At 50.3% G+C, this 12,026-nt stretch overlaps 1 protein-coding gene across 7 annotated transcripts in view; it reads left to right on the top strand.

Moving 5' to 3' along the window:
• Nucleotides 1–12,026, top strand: part of AGBL3 (ATP/GTP binding protein like 3) — an 80,147-nt gene that overhangs the window by 58,148 nt on the left and 9,973 nt on the right. The gene's annotated exons all lie outside the window — the stretch shown is intronic.

Here is a 12,026-nt window from a genome sequence, read left to right on the forward strand (position 1 = left end):
TCTGGATCTCCCTCAGTTTTTCCTGACATGAATTCAGAGCTGCTGTACCTTCCATTAGCAAGGAAGCTATCTACTTGATGGTTTTTCTCTTGTTGAATTTGATGGGAAGCAGAAAAAAATATATTTAAAAATAAGTAGAAAAATAATTTAAACTTTTCCTTACATTTTGCCTGCTTCTCCCTCTTTGGGTTAGTGGATCAAAGATGACAGCTAAGACTTTCAAAAATTCCACAAAAAGTTTTGTTGCTGGTCTCCAGCTTGCCAACTTTTTAAATTAAATAATAGCAATTGAAGAGTTTTTCTTGTTGGAATATATTGTATTTCGCTATTAACCCCCCACACACACACAAACACACACTATTTATTTAGAGTAAAAGTAGCTTTAGAGTGGTGTGTATAAATGTAACCCTTCTGCCCCTCTGAGTTGGCAGCAACAAGGGCTGGGTTCAGTATCCAGGGGTTCCGTTTCAATGAGACAATGCATAACCAGCTCGAGCCCCCACCCAGTGACCTGGGACACTTACATACCACCCCCCTACCAGGCACTTCTAGGAGGCAATACTTCCCCACTCTCAAGCATGGAGTCTGAGTGTAGCAAAATCCTTTTAATAAAGGAGGGAAACAATGTGGCATCACATTGGAGAAATACCACAAACAGGATTATAACACAAACCATAAGCAAAAAAAACCCACCTCCAAGTACATCTGCCAATGTCCTTTCCCCCTTAGGGTCTTAAGTCCAATCACCCCAAAGTCCAACAACTTGAAAGTCTCTGGTCAGTTCCACCTCAGAGTTCAAAAGTTTATCTGCAGAGTTTTACCCCCCACAGCCTGGGTGGAAATGGTGGGAGGGGAAGCCCACACAGGGTGTTAAGGGGCACCTTACATGGCCCAGGGCCAACTGCCCTGCCTCTCCGTGGAGTTCTTCTTCGAGTGATTGCTCATATCCATTCCAGTTAGGTGTGCGCGCACTGCGTGCACGTTCATCGGAAGACTTTTTACCCTAGCAACACTCGGTGAGTGGCGCCGCTATGGCACCAGATATATACCCCAGCCGACCCAACCACCTCTCAGTTCCTTCTTACCGCCCGTGTCGGTTGTTGGAACAGTGGAGCGCGGCTCAGCTGACCTCCACTTCCCTAGCTACTCATAGTTTCTCGTTCGTTATTGTGTATATCGTTATAATCCTTTTATATATATATAGTTATACTTACATTACTTCTTTAATAGCATAGTTAGTTTAGTAATAGTTAGAGGGTTCGGGGATTAACCCCTTCCCTGCACCCGGTGCCGGGGCCCATGGCCAGCTTACCGGGTTTCAAACCATGCTCGGCCTGCCACAAGCCGATGCCAACAGGAGATCCTCACGAGTCCTGTTTGAAGTGCCTCGGGGAATCACACTTGACAGCCAAGTGCCCCATTTGCAAGGCTTTCAAGCCACGAACAAAAAAGGATTGGGACATCAGACTTAAACAGCTCCTCATGGAGGCGGCTCTTGCCCCTCCACCCTCGGCACCAAGCACTGGTCAGTCGGTGAGCAGAAGCGCCTCCTCGGCACCAGACTGCACTGGTACGGCCAAAGCCTCTCGGCACTGGACGTCGCCGGCTCCAAAGTCGGCTCCATGCCGCTCCCTCTCTCCGAGGTTGAGGAGGCCAAGACTCCTGCTGCTTCGGCGGCGGCCGCACCGCAGCCAGAGAGTGCGCCTAAGTTGGATCGCCTGGCGCCGACACCTGCCGCGGCACCGACTAAGTCGGCACCGTCGATTCCGGTCCCACAAGGGCTGTCGAGTCCAGCGCCTGTTAGCTCCCCGGCACGTGCCGCGGTAGAGCTCACCATACCGTCCACACCAGAGACGTTCTCAGTGGCGAAGGACCTGATCGCCTTGACAGACTCGGCACTGCCTCTACCCCCGGCACCACCGGTGCAGGTAATACAATCCATAGGCAAACTGACCTTGATTAGACCACCCTCTGTCGGCACAGTGGACCGGCACCGCTCACAATCGCAGTCCTGCAGACGCTCCAGGTCCAGACGGCACTCCTGCTCCCAATGCCGCTCGCAGTCCCGGCACCGTTCCCCTCCATGGTACCGGTCAGACTCGCGGCACCGGTCAGTATCCCATTCACCTGCTCACTGCTCACGGCACCGCTCCAGATCTTGGCACTGCTCCAGGCACCGTGCCTCCCAAAGCCATTCACGACGCCGGGGTTTGAGATCTCGGTCAACCTCCCAGCACCGATCTGGTCACAGGTCCCGATCTCGCTCCTGTACCAATATGCTTCCTGGCACCAGTCCCCGATACGTAGTGGAGCGAGGTCCATTGGAACATCTGCCCAAGGCTTCTCCGCTCCTCCATGGCCATCCAGACACACTTCGGTGTTGTCCCACGTGGACAGCTACTATGCCCAAGCCCGCGATTCGGATGTGCCCGCCAGAGTTTTCCAAGAAGCCCAGTCTCAGGACCCAGGACCTCACCAGTGGTCCTTTTGGACACCTTGGGCGTACCACCAGGCCCAAGGTGCTCCGTTAGTTCCGGCCCGTCCTGCTTCATCAGAGCACCGAGCACCAGAGGCCACAGTTAGCCATCCTCTTCCACCTGGGACGGAAGAAGCACTAGTTCACCCACCAGTTTCCCCAGTACCGTTGGAGCAGGAACCGGCGCAAGAGCAAGAGGCCATGCAGGACCCGCTCCTCCCCAGCATTTCCTCTTCTTCCTCTCCAGATGAGGCAGTGGCAGGAACTTCCTCCTCAGGACCACCTCTAATAGACCTAAGAGCCCATCAGGACCTCCTCAGGAGGATAGCGCTCAACATGAACCTCCAGGTGGAGGAGGTCCCGGAGGTCGAGAACCCTGTAGTGAGCATCCTGTTGGCAGATACCCCCAGTAGAGTGGCTTTGCCCTTCATCAGGACAATCCAAGCCAATGCCGACACCTTATGGCAGTCCCCAGCCTCCATCCCCCCTACAGCAAAGGGGGTCGAGTGTAAATACATGGTACCCTCTCGGGGGTACGAGTATCTGTATGTCCACCCTCCTCCCTGCTCGCTAGTTGTCCAATCAGTCAACGAGAGGGAGCGCCATGGCCAATAGGCGCCAGCCCCAAAGTCAAAGGAGGCTAGGCGAATGGACCTACTTGGCCGCAAGGTGTATTCGGTAGGCGCCCTACAGCTCCGGGTGGCAAATCAGCAGGCTCTACTGAGCCGATATAACTATAACACCTGGGCGGAGGTGAGTAGATTCACAGAACTACTCCCCCCGGACTCCCGCCAGGAATTTGCTGCTTTCTTGGAGGAAGGGAGAAAGGTAGCCAGGACCTCCCTCCAAGCTTCACTAGATGCAGCCAACTCGGCAGCCAGAACTCTGGCCTCCGGTATCACCATGAGATGCATCTCATGGCTACAGGTTTCCAACCTCCCGCCGGAGCTACAATATACCATCCAAGACTTACCCTTTGATGGTAAGGGTCTGTTCTCGGAGAAGACTGACCCCAGGCTACAAAGCTTGAAAGACAATGGAGTCATCATGCGTTCTTTGGGCATGCATACACCTGTGACCCAATGCAGACCTTTCCGTCCCCAGACTCACCGTCCGTACTTTGTGCCCAGACACAGGCAAGACTTTGGCAGATGGCGCGGGTGGGGTGGGCGTAGACGCCAGTCAGGACCCCAAGGGGGCCAAAACCATGGTCCCTCGAAACCACCAGTGGGACCAAAGTCCGCCTTTTGAAGGTATGCCCAAGGACAGAGTACCAGTTTCAGACCAGGATCCTTTTCCTCCCTTCTCCAACCGCCTCTCCTACTTCCTCCCGCGTGGTCCCAATTGACCTCAGACCTCTGGGTCCTATGCATGATGAAACAAGGATACCACCTCCAGTTTGTTTCAACCCCGCCTTCCCACCCTCCAACCCAGTCCCTCTTCAGGGACCCCTCTCACGAGCAATTCCTCCTACAAGAGGTGCAGACGCTCCTCACCATAGGAGCGATAGAGGAGGTACCAAAAGACGAAAAGGGCAAAGGGTTTTACTCTCGTTACTTTCTGATCCCCAAGTCAAAAGGAGGCCTCAGGCGTATCCTAGACCTGCGAGGCCTCAACAAGTTCATGATAAACTTGAAGTTCCGCATGGTCTCCCTGGGGACCATTATCCCGTCCTTGGATCCTGGAGACTGGTATGCTGCCTTCGATATGAAGGACACATATTTTCACATCGCCATTTTTCCTCTGCACAGGAGGTATCTTCGCTTTGTAGCCAACTGCCAGCATTTTCAGTTTACAGTCCTTCCCTTTGGCCTCTGCATGGCCCCGAGGGTGTTTACAAAGTGTATGGCCGTAGTCGCCACACACCTCCGCCGACATCGGATACACGTATTCCCGTATCTGGACGACTGGCTCATCAGAGGGACCTCCGAGACACAAGTCACACAACATGTAGGCATTGTCACAGACTTATTCACACGCATAGGCCTGATGCTCAATATGGAGAAATCCACACAAAGGCTAGACTTCCTAGGAGCTACCCTGGACTCCAGTCTAGCCAAGGCCTACTTACCTCAGCCACGGTTCCAAGCAATGGAACAATCATCTGAGGTCTACAGAACTTTCCGACGACCTCGGCTCACACCTGTCTCGGTCTCCTAGGTCACATGGCTGCCTGCACATATGTGACCAAATATGCCAGGCTCTGCCTTCGACCTCTCCAAATGTGGCTCAATTCGATATACCATCCAGGCAGGGACCCAATAGACATAATAGTCACCATTCCCCCAAGCACCCTACGCTCCCTCGACTGGTGGGTAACCCCCTCCCTGGTATGTGCAGGGCTACCGTTCCATCTGCCCCAACCCTCACTGTCCCTGACAACAGACGCGTCATCTCTCGGATGGGAGGCTCACCTCGGACACCTTTATACTCAGGGCCTCTGGTCATCGCAGGAACTGGCGCTTCACATAAATGTCCGAGAGGTGAGAGTGGTCCGCCTGCCGTGCCAGACATTCCAGCAGCATCTACACGGCCATTGTGTCTCAGTGTTTACAGACAACACAATGGCCATGTACTATATAAACAAACAGGGAGGGACTCGATCTTCCCCCCTCTGTCAGGAGACCATCCGACTCTGGGACTTCTGCATAGCCCACTTGATAGACCTGGTAGCATCCTTTCTCCCAGGGGTTCGGAACACTCTGGCGGATCAACTGAACAGATCCTTCCTGTGTCACGAATAGTCGATAAGGCCAGATGTTATTCATTCGGTCTTCCAGAAGTGAGGCTTTCCCCACATAGACCTATTCGCTTCTCACGCAAACAGGAAATGCCAAACGTTCTGCTCCTTCCAGGGTCTTTCACCAGGATCGATCTCGGATGCATTCCTAATGTCGTGGAAGCACCGACTGCTCTATGCCTTCCCAGCGTTCTCGCTGGTTCACAAGGTCCTGATAAAACTCCGCAGGGACAGAGCACACTTAATCATGATCGCGCCAGCGTGGCCCAGACAGCACTGGTACACCACACTGCTCAACCTGTCCATAGCCAGCCCAATTACCCTGCCACTCCACCCAAACTTCATAACGCAGGACAACAGCAGTCTCTGCCACCCAGACCTGCAGGCCCTTCATCTCACAGCGTGGCTACTGCATGGCTAAACAAGTCGGAGTTACACTGCTCTGCTCCGGTACAACATATACTCCTGGGTAGCAGAAAGCCTTCCACTCAGTCAATATATCTGGCCAAGTGGAAACGTTTCTCCTGCTGGTGTGAAGCGCAGAATGCTACTCCTCCTGAGGTCTCGATCCCCACTATTTTGGACTACCTCTGGTTGCTTAAGCAGCAGGGCCTGGCGGTATCTTCTTTGAGGGTACACATGGCGGCCATCTCCACATTCCATCCAGGAGAGAGTGGCCACTCCGTGTTTTCTCACCCTATAGTTACTAGATTTCTTAAGGGCCAGGAGTGCCTCTACCCCCAAGTACGCCACCCTGTCCCTACCTGGGACCTCAGCCTAGTCCTCAGCAGGCTTATGCTTCCACCATTCGAGCCATTGGCAACTTGCTCGCTGCTATACCTGTCCTGGAAGACAGTTTTCCTAGTAGCCATTTGTCATAACATTTCTTCCCAGATCTGGACCTTAGCGTCCAAAATATGGGTGTTAGCATGAAAACCTCCAAGCTTAGTTACCAGCTTGGACCTGGTACCGCTGCCACCAGCTAAGAATTATACAGTGCCTAGCTCACTGTGGTCTTCCCAAAACCTTCCCTGGGGGATCCCCAGACTCAGATGCCTTGAGTCTTACAACAAAGGGAAATAACCCCCTCCCCTTGTTTCCTTGTTACTTCCTCCCAGGCTCCCCTCCCTGGACGACCCTAGGAGATTCCCTGCCCCAGTCCTGGAAACACATGTACTGAGAGATCTAATCTCTCCCCCTCACCCAGAGGGTATGCAAAGTCAGGCTTAGTAAATCTAACACAAAGAGATTTTCCCCCCGACTTCTTCCTCCCACCAATTCCCTGGTGAGCTGCAGACTCAATTCCCTGGAGTCCCCACTAAAGAAAAACTCCAACAGGTCTTTAAAAAGAAAGCTTTATATAAAAAGAGTGGAAAAGGACATAATATATAGTCTCTGAATCAAGGTGACAATATACAGGATCAGTTGCTTAAAGGGAAAAAATGAATAAACAGCCTTATCCAAAAAGAATACAATTCAAAACACTCCAGCAACTACACACATGTAAATACAAAAGAAAACAATATAAACCTATTGTCTTATTATCCTTCTACTTACAACTTGGAAACAGAAGATTAGAAAGACAGGAGATAGAAAAATCACTCTCAAAGCCAAGAGGGCACAGACACAAGACCAACAAAGAACTCACACCCAAAACTTCCCTCCACCCAGATTTGAAAAAGTCTTGTTTCCTGATTGGTCCTATGGTCAGGTGTTTCAGGTTCCCTGTGTTAACCCTTTATAGGTAAAAGAACAGTAACCCTTAGCTATCTGTTTATGACACGCCCCCCAAATTGCAGACAGTGGGGAACCTCACTGGCGGCGATTTCCTCCTAGAACTTTAAAATAAACAGAGTAATACAACACATGCACCTTTACATATACCACTAAGTATATAACTAACAGACTTTTACACTTTAAGAACACTTTTTAACTACTGGATTTTGGGAAACTCTCACGGGAGAGAGCATCAGCTACTTTGTTAGGAGCTCCTGAAATGTGCTGAATTTCAAAATCAAAATCTTGGTACACTCTGGGCTTTAGTGAGGAATTGGGAAATGCTATGAGGTAGTTCACAGTTCCCAGGCGCTCTTGGACCGTGAATGGCCCTTCCCATGATGCTTCCATCTTATGGGCCTGTTGCGCCTTCAAGACCATAACCTGGTCTCCTACCTTGAAGGAACGTTCTCTAGTATGTTTGTCATACCAGGCCTTTTGCTCTTCCTGAGCATCCTTTAGGTTTTCTTTAGCAAGGGCTAAAGAGTGTCGGAGGGTGCTTTGTAGGTTGCTTACAAAGTCCAGAATGTTAGTTCCTGGAGAAGGCGTAAACCCCTCCCATTGCTGCTTCACCAACTGTAATGGCCCCTTAACCTCATGGCCATACACAAGTTCAAATGGTGAAAACCCTAAACTGGGATGTGGTACAGCGCTGTAGGCAAACAGCAACTGCTGCAACACTAGGTCCCAATTATTGGAGTGTTCGTTGACAAATTTACGTATCATGGCCCCCAAAGTTCCATTAAACCTTTCCACCAGGCCATTGGTTTGATGGTGGTACGGGGTGGCAACCAAGTGGTTCACCCCATGAGTTTCCCACAGTTTTTGCATAGTCCCTGCCAGGAAATTAGATCCTGAATCAGTAAGGATGTCGGAGGGCCAACCTACCCTGGCAAAAATGTCTGTTAGGGCCTGACACACAGCGTTAGCCCTGGTGTTGCCTAGAGCTACTGCTTCCGGCCATCGGGTAGCAAAGTCCACAAATGTCAGTACGTACTGCTTTCCTCTGGGCGTCTTTTTTGGGAAAGGACCCAGAATATCCACAGCTACTCGCTGAAATGGGACCTCAATTATGGGGAGTGGCTGGAGAGGGGCCTTGACCTGGTCTTGGGGTTTTCCCACTCTTTGGCATACCTCACAAGACCGGACATACTTAGCAACGTCCTTGCCCATCCCCTCCCAGTGGAAGGACTTCCCCAATCTGTCTTTGGTTCTGTTCATCCCAGCATGGCCACTGGGATGATCATGGGCTAAGCTTAAGAGCTTGCCCCAATACTTAGCTGGAACCACCAACTGTTTTTTCGGCTGCCATTCTTCCCGGTGTCCACCAGAAAGAATCTCCTTGTATAAAAGTCCTTGGTCTATAACAAACCGGGATCGGTGAGAAGAGCTGAGAGGCGGTGGGGTGCTCCGTGCCGCCGCCCAAGCTTTCTGAAGGCTGTCATCTGCTTCCTGCTCAGTCTGGAACTGTTCCCTTGAGGCTGGGGTCACCAGTTCTTCCTCAGACTGGGGACTTGGGCTTGGTCCCTCTGGAAGCGATGTAGGTGATGGGGTTGTTTCCTTTGCTGGTGAACCGCTCTCCGCTGGTGCACCAGATGGTATTTCAGGCTCTGGCTGAGCCTTTTGGGTATGGCTGTCCGTTGCTTCTGCCAGTTCTGGCTCGCTGGCGCCCTCTGGCGTTGAGTTTGAAGATGTGGTTGCAATTGCTGGTGCTGGTTGCTGTTCCAGTTCCGGGCCTGGGACTGGAGGTGCTGTGGCTGTTTCAGTGGTAGCCATGGAATCCGGGTCCACTACCTCTGTCTGGGTCTCTGGTAACACAGATGGGGTGTCTGTGGACGGCTCAGGAACAGGAATGGGTCTGGAAGCTTGCCTGGTTTGGCTACGTGTAACCATTCCCACTCTCTTGGCCCGCTTCACCTGGTTGGCCAAGTCTTCCCCCAGTAGCATGGGGATAGGATAATTGTCATAGACTGCAAAAGTCCACATTCCTGACCAGCCTTTGTACTGGACAGGCAGTTCAGCTGTAGGCAAGTCTACAGCTTGTGACATGAAGGGGTAAATTGTCACTTGGGCCTTTGGGTTGATGAATTTGTGGTCTACAAAGGATTGGTGGATAGCTGACACTTGTGCCCCCGTGTCTCTCCACGCAGTAACCTTCTTTCCGCCCACTCTCAAATTTTCCCTTCGCTCCAAAGGTATTTGAGAGGCATCTGGGCCTGGGGATCTTTGGTGTGATGGTGGTGTAATGAACTGCACTCGGTTTGGGTTCTTTGGGCAGTTGGCCTTTATATGTCCCAGTTCATTACACTTAAAGCATCTTCCATCTGACTGGTCACTGGGTCGAGGTGGGTAACTGGAGACTGGTGAGGTGGAATAATACTGTGTCTGTGGCTTTCCTTGGGTTGTAGGAGGGATCTTTGGCTGCCCTCGGTTGTAGGGTTTATTGTCGGTGTGCCCTCTGGGGTATTCGTTCCCCTTGACAGTAGCTTTCTTGCTTTCTGCCACTTCCATCCATCTGGCTCCAATCTCCCCCGCCTCGGTGAGATTTTTGGGTTTTCCATCTTGTATGTACCGTGTTATGTCCTCAGGAACACCATCCAAGAACTGCTCCATTTGTTTGAGGAGGTGCAGTTTGTCCAAGGATTTAACATTGTTTCCTGATATCCAGGCCTCATAATTTTTCCCAACGTAGTAGGCGTGTTTGGGAAATGACACATCTGGTTTCCACTTTTGGGTTCTGAAACGCCGACGGGCATGATCCAGGGTTATCCTCATTCTTAATCTGGCCTTGGTTTGAAACAGTTTATAATCGTTCATTTTCTCCTTAAGCATTTCAGCTGCCACCTCTGCTAAAGGTCCACTGAGCTGTGGCCTCAATTCTACCATGTACTGGTCTTCAGAGATGCTGTACCCAAGACAGGCCCTTTCAAAATTTTCTGAGAAGGCCTCAGTGTCATCACCTGCCTTGTAGGTGGGAAATTTCTTGGGATGTGGAACCATAATTGGTGAAGGGTTGTTAGGATTGGCTGGAGCATGCTGCTCAGCCTGCGCTAACTCCAGTTATGTTTTCTCTGTTTTCCCCTCTCTTCCCTTTCTTGTTGTTGTTTTTCCATTTCTGAGCGGTAGGCTGCCTCTTCTTCTGCTTGTTTCATTTTGTGGGCCACCTCTTCTTATTTTAGTTTTCTGTGGTGGGCTGCATTTTTGGCGTCTTCTTGTTTTTGTAGCCTTTCCATCTCTTGTTTGTGAGTTGCCTCGTCTCTGGCCATTTGTGTTCTTAGTAGTTCTATCTGTTTTTCCATTGCTTCCAGCTGTACTGCTTCTGGTTTTCGTGACATTCTGGTTCCTGTTTTCTTGTGTTGGGGTGCCCTCTGGTGTTTATTGTCTGAACTGCAGGTTCTCTGTTGCCTCCTGGGGTCTGCCTAGCAACAGTGCCTTTTTCCCTTTCTTTCTCTAGCTAATCTTTTTAATGTAAAGTAAACCAGAAAACCACTTTATTTGCCTGTGTATTGTGCTGGGTACTGGACTCCCAATGGGAGTGCTATGTTTAACAAAAGACCCTTAAATGTTCCTTGCTTAATATGCAAGCCACTGCAAGGAGAGAACAGAAAAAAAAAATTCTCTCTGGTTCCTTTTAAAACCAAACCCTCTCTGCTTAAAAGCCCCTAGCAGAGAAAAGGAAAATATAATATTCCTACTGGCTTCTGGATTCTATCTATCCCACAACACTGCACACCATGTCATTTCTTCCCAGATCTGGACCTTAGCGTCCAAAATATGGGTGTTAGCATGAAAACCTCCAAGCTTAGTTACCAGCTTGGACCTAGTACCGCTGCCACCAGCTAAGAATTATACAGTGCCTAGCTCACTGTGGTCTCCCCAAAACCTTCCCTAGGGGACCTCCAGACTCAGATGCCTTGAGTCTTACAACAAAGGGAAATAACCCCCTCCCCTTGTTTCCTTGTTACTTCCTCCCAGGCTCCCCTCCCTGGACGACCCTAGGAGATTCCCTGCTTCCAGTCCTGGAAACACAAGTACCGAGAGATCTAATCTATCCCCCTCACCCAGAGGGTATGCAAAGTCAGGCTTAGTAAATCTAACACAAAGAGATTTTCCCCCCGACTTCTTCCTCCCACTAATTCCCTGGTGAGCTGCAGACTCAATTCCCTGGAGTCCCCACTAAAGAAAAACTCCAACAGGTCTTAAAAAAGAAAGCTTTATATAAAAAGAGAGAAAAAGGACATAATATATAGTCTCTGTATCAAGGTGACAATATACAGGATCAGTTGCTTAAAGGGAAAAAATGAATAAACAGCCTTATCCAAAAAGAATACAATTCAAAACACTCCAGCAACTACACACATGTAAATACAAAAGAAAACAATATAAACCTATTGTCTTACTATCCTTGTACTTACAATTTGGAAACGAACATTAGAAAGGCAGGAGACAGAAAAATCACTCTCAAAGCCGAGAGGGCACAGACACAAGACAAAGAACAAAGAACTCACACCTAAAATTTCCCCCCACCCAGATTTGAAAAAGTCTTGTTTCCTGATTGGTCCTCTGGTCAGGTGTTTCAGGTTCCCTGTGTTAACCCTTTACAGGTAAAAGAACAGTAACCCTTAGCTATCTGTTTATGACACCAGTACATCGGCCAGATGAGTGTCCGAGCTTCGAGCACTTACGGTGGACCCACCGTAAATTGTCTTTCACAAGGATAAGGTACAGTTGTGACTACATCCGGCGTTCCTCCCTGAAGTGGTGTCGGCCTTCCATACCAATCAGGACATCTTCCTTCTGGTCTTCTTCCCAAAGCCTCATTCATCCTGACGGGAACAGCAGTTACACTCCTTAGATGTCCGTAGGGCGCTCGCTTTTTATATCGATCTGATGAAGCCCTTCCGTAAATCCCCCCAACTCTTCGTTGCAGTGGCTGACCGGATGAAGGCCCTACCTGTCTCCTCCCAGAGGATCTCCTCTTGGGTGACGGTGTGCATCCGCATGTGCTATGACTTGGCTCATATTCCCTCGAGC

The sequence above is a fragment of the Gopherus evgoodei genome, chromosome 1 (genome assembly GCF_007399415.2).
Source record: "Gopherus evgoodei ecotype Sinaloan lineage chromosome 1, rGopEvg1_v1.p, whole genome shotgun sequence".
Taxonomy (NCBI): domain Eukaryota; kingdom Metazoa; phylum Chordata; order Testudines; family Testudinidae; genus Gopherus; species Gopherus evgoodei.